The following is a 5,323-nucleotide window of genomic DNA, read 5'->3' as shown; positions in this document are numbered from 1 at the left end:
TCCTCCTCCCCCTTGCCTCCCCTCCCCCTCTTCCTCCTTCTCCTTCTTCTTCTTTTGAGAGAAAATGAGAATCTTAAGCAGGCTCCAGCCCAACGCAGAGCCCCATATGGGGCTCAATCTCGTGAACCGTGAGATCATGACCTGAGCCAAAATTAAGAGTCTGATGCTTAACTGACTGAGCCACCCAGGTTCCCCTCAGCTTCTACTTAAGAGCCTCATATATTGCTAAAGCTCTCTCTTTAATTGTGAGAAAGCTTACTCCAGATCACTTCCAAAACGTTCAGGTGCTGGAGAAAACTGGACCTAGCCAACTGTCACTTAATATAGAAAAATCCCCCAATTTACTAATTATGTTTGAGCTAATCTGCATTAAAGAAGCATGGATCATAGCTGAACGCCTCCAACTGGTTACTAGAAAAGATAGCAGATCACACGCTAAAGGGCCAGAAAGCAAGAGGAATTAGGAAGAGTAGAGCAGTGCATATTTGTTGATTATCATTCCAGCATCTGTTACTACCCTCCCTTCCCTGCCTCTCTAGAGCTCACCATTTCTATTTCCAAGTGGTTGTGGGTAAATGGGTTCCATCCCTGGCTCCTGTGAGAACATGTGACCAAGACTAAGCCAATCAAAGCATTCCATACCCGAGCCTGCCGAGATTTGTTCAAGGAAGTATGTGGCTCTGATCCAGTAAGAGAGAATATCAGGACTCTGGTACGAATGCTGGGACAAAGATGTCTTCTCCCTTTGGATGATATGAAGTGTCAAGGTGAGGTATGTGGCTACAGCAGCCACTTTTCATCCGAGGATGAAGTGGGGAGGAAGAGGAGGCAGCCTAAGGACCAAGAAAAGGAGCTGGAACTATAATCACAGGGTGAATTTCTGCACCCCTCGACTTAACAGTCATATGGTCCAATAATATCTGATTCAACCTCAGCACTATTGACCTGGGGCTGGATAATTCTTCCCTTGTGAGGGAATGTGCTGTGTATTATAGGATGTTCACCAACATCATTGGTCCCTAGTCACTAGATGCCTGTAGCACCTCCCTACCGAGGGTGATGGTCAAAAATGTTTATCTGAATTTGGCTTTTTTTTTTTTTTCTGCCTTCTTGTTTTGGAAGTGGAATGGAGCCACCCTGGCATCCCGCAAGACTTGACTCATCCCCTTTCTCTCCCTCCAGCTAGCTAGGTGTGGGAGCTCCGGAGGAGAAGAGAGCCAGGAATACCCATCTGGGGTTGGACTCCATGCAGGTTGGAGGGTCTGATCATCATCCAGCCTCCCTCTCTGCTGCCACACGTGGGGTCAGACTCATTGCACCCGCATCACACTCACCATGGGGGCAGAAGGTGGGTGAGAGAGAGGCCGTGCAAACCAGAACTGAGGACCATCCCCGGCAATGGGGACCAGCCACAGAGATGGCTCTGAGGATGGAAAGGGCCTGGATGGATCTTCCATTGGAGAATCTGCCTGCAGCACTGGCCACACTAAATCCTCAAGGGGTTTCTGTTAATACCATAATAAGCAGCTGTTCATTGGTGTAGTCCAACAAAGACCTTTCCAGATTCAGAAGTTCTGTTCAACATGGAGGTTCTTAATTTTTTTCATGCTACAGATCACTTTGGAAATCTGGCGAAGCCTTTATATACCCCTTCTCAGAATAAGGCCCTTAAATGCATAAAACAAAATACACAGAATAAGGTAAGCAATCATCTTGAAAAAGGTTATCAAAATATTTTAAAGACACGTGCGCCTTAAGTAATACATCTTTTTTTTTATTTAGTAAAATGAAAAGATCTAGTGGCAGTTCTAAAAGTTTCATGTCTTTGAAGTAGTGATAAATGTAGATTTTTCTCCCCCCAAAAGCTGAAACAACTGTCACATGGTATGAAAATAACAGTTTTTCACAATGCAACAAAGTCACAGAAACTGCTAATATAAAATACTGGATTCTATTGTTGTTTTGTTTTACCTGTATTTGGAATTACAGAATACACTGAATTTCAGTTAAAGATCCATAAAAATAGATATGTGATTTGTTGTTGTTGTTGTTGCTCAAGTTTACGGATCTCTTTAATCCCAGGTCAAGAAGCTTTTGTAACTAGATCCGTGGTTCTCAACCAAGGGCGATTCTGCCCCCCAGGGGTCATTTGGCAAAATTCCTGAGACCTTTTTTTGTTGTCATACTATTGGGGCTGGGGTGTGCTGATGGCTTAGTGAGTAGAGGGCAAGGATGCCACTGAATACCCTACCAAGACACAACACATCTTTCTTTTTTTTTTTTAATTTTTTTTTTAACGTTTATTTATTTTTGAGACAGAGAGAGAGCATGAATGGGGGAAGGGCAGGGAAAGAGGGAGACACAGAATCGGAAGCAGGCTCCAGGCTGTGAGCCATCAGCCCAGAGCTCCACGTGGGGCTCGAACTCACGGACCGCGAGATCGTGACCCGGGTGAAGTCGGACGCTTAACCCACTGAGCCACCCAGGCGCCCCAACACATCTTTCTACAATAAAGAATTATCCAGCCCTGGGGCACCCGAGTGGCTCAGGCAGTTAAGTGTCTGACTCTTGATGTTGGCTCGGGTCATGATCTCATAATTCATGGGTTTGAGCCCTGCTTGGGGTTCTCTGTCCCCTTCTCTCTCTGCCCTTCCTGCCCCTCAATAAATAAACTTAAAAAAAAAAAAGAATTATCCAGACCAACATGTCAGTAGCACTGAGACTGAGAAACGCTAAACTAGTGGAAGAATACTAGGCCTAGAAAAACTATGGTCAGGATGAAGAAGACTTTGTAGATGCAGCTGGGAAGTCTGCCCCTTGCCCAAACTACATAGTCCTTAGGAAGCCTGGAAAGTATATCATCCCCCAACTTTATCCTAAGTTCTGTCGTGTTTAGAAGAAGCTTCCCATGGGCGCCTGGGTGGCTCAGTTGGTTGAGCATCTGACTTCGGCTCAGGTCACGATCTCGCGGTATGTGAGTTCGAGCCCCGCATCGGGCTCTGTGCTGACTGCTCAGAGCCTGGAGCCTGTTTCGGATTCTGTGTCTCCCTCTCTCTCTGACCCTCCCCTGTTCATGCTCTGTCTCTCTCTGTCTCAAAAATAAATAAACGTTAAAAAAAAAAAAGTTTAAAAAAAAAAAGAAGCTTCCCAGGAAACACAATTCAGGGCAGACACAAAGAAAGAGCAGGACAATATGGGCAAGGGAGCAAGGTGGGAAAGGCAACCGACTGGTGTAAGGCATTCATGCTCTGATTTTGTTTTGGTTGGTTTCCTATAGGAAAGTTCTTGTTCCCCGACTCTCATCCCAGGAGAAAGAGACAGGATTGTGATTCTAAAGGCATGTGCTCCATAGGACACCCAGACTTCCTGGGATGAAAGTAAATAGCATTTGAGGCTTAGATCCAATGAGGGCCATTACGCCAGATGGAACAAAAGGAGAGGAAGGAGAAGCTGGCGCCTAGAGATGAGGTATGGAAATGGGCTGTTCTGGGACTGAGAGGCTGAATTCCCAACACTGGGGCTAATGTGATAGGTGGCAACAGAGTTCCTCCTTGACCAAACTTCAGTCCAGCTCCTCTGAGCCCTCTTCTTGTCTAGGCCTCATCATTGGGCCCATCCATGGTCTACCCTTAGTAAGAATCCTGTCAGGTCAGTTTAGCAAGAATCCCCCTACCCCTCATATCTCCATTTGGTAACTGTCCATCTACTGAGCCCCTCACTCTGGCTGTACGTCCCAACTGTCTTTGCTGTATTTGGAGTTGAATTCCGTCTCTCTTCCCTATCACAATAGTCTTGAATAAAGTCTTCCTTACTGTTTTGACACATGTTAAAATATTTTTTCTCTAATAGTCAAGGCCCAAGCTCTGCAGTGCTGAGAATGGGGGAGTGGCCACACGATATGGAGGGAGCTGAGCACTAATGAAAATGGCCCCCGTAGAGAGCGGGGCTGAGGTTCTCTGTGGCCGAGCCCATGTGAGCAGGGAGGACTCCTACAAGGGGAATCTGTATGCCTGACAGAAGCAGAGGACCAGGGACAGCTACAACTTGAAAGAGGAACCACTGAACACGTAGGGCTCAGGACAGCCCTCCCTCCATGCCCACCCCTCATCTCTATTTTCCATGTAGTACATAAGCTTCCACGGTTCCCATACTGCCTTGGGGAGTCAGGCACAGTGTCTTCTCACATAAGACATTTCTCACCAACCACAGCAAGGGAGAGACCCCAAATCAGGCTTAATTTGATTCAGAAAAATAATGTTATGCTTCTTACACTGAGTGTTGGGCAGTGTATTTACAGTGGCTATGTGTGAACATGTGTGTGTGTTATGAGGTCCTCTGTTTAACATCCAGTTCTTCTCTGGGCGTGGCTCAGGGACATGGCTCCACCCTGGTCCATACTTTCCTTCTTCCATTGTGTCACTGGCTGATACTCTTCTGTTACACATTCCCTTCTGTTTCCCATACCATTTATATTGGATTTTTCCGCTAACGCAGCTATCAACCAGAGAAGAACTCCTTGATTCTGCCAGTTATCCAGATTGCGATGAAGTCACATGTCTGTAGCCCAGATGTTAGGGGAGGTTCTTTTTATCTGCAAAACCAAGTTAAATCCTCAGTGTAGCTGTTGTACAACGTACACAACCAAAGTCTTTCCCAAGATTTAGACAAATTCTCTGCAGGTTTATATGCTTAGAGTTTCTTCTGCCTCCCAGTTTCTTCTTCCCAGGCATGTTCCATATGGTCCCTGCCCTGCACCATGCGAAATACACACACACGCACACACACACACACACACAAATCCAAACAGCCTTCATGAGGCCAATTGACTTCAAGGAATAGCTGGGGTTATAGGGATAGGGGTGGGACAAACATAAGAAAACAAATGTTCCTGCTCCCCCAAGTCTCTTACTGCCATCAGGCAATGTCCTCCTCCGTCTAGCTCTTTGATCTGCTTCTCTCCTCCCCTTCCTTTCTCCAGTTTCTCTCCAGGTCAAGCAATGCATCTGGCTCTGATGCCTACACCCAAACTTATTTAGACAAACCTATCAAAGTTCTCACCAAATCATGGACTTCCATTTAATAAGACCCCCACTCCCTGGAAAGAAATGTGTGCGTGTGTGTGTGTGTGTGTGTGTGTGTGTACGTATTCATCCCACACATGGTGAGACACCCAGATCTTTCAAAATATATATATATATATATCAAAATATATATCTTTCAAAATATCTCCAGATACAAGTTCTTGCTTCTCTGCATTTCATCTCTAATATTATCCTTTTGTATCACCCCAAATCACTTCCAGCCTCTCAAATACTATTTACTT

The sequence above is a fragment of the Puma concolor genome, chromosome B1, assembly GCF_028749965.1.
Source record: "Puma concolor isolate L17-30 chromosome B1, mPumCon1.1.hap2, whole genome shotgun sequence".
Taxonomy (NCBI): Eukaryota; Metazoa; Chordata; class Mammalia; order Carnivora; family Felidae; genus Puma; species Puma concolor.
Note: the sequence above shows the minus strand (reverse complement) of the source record.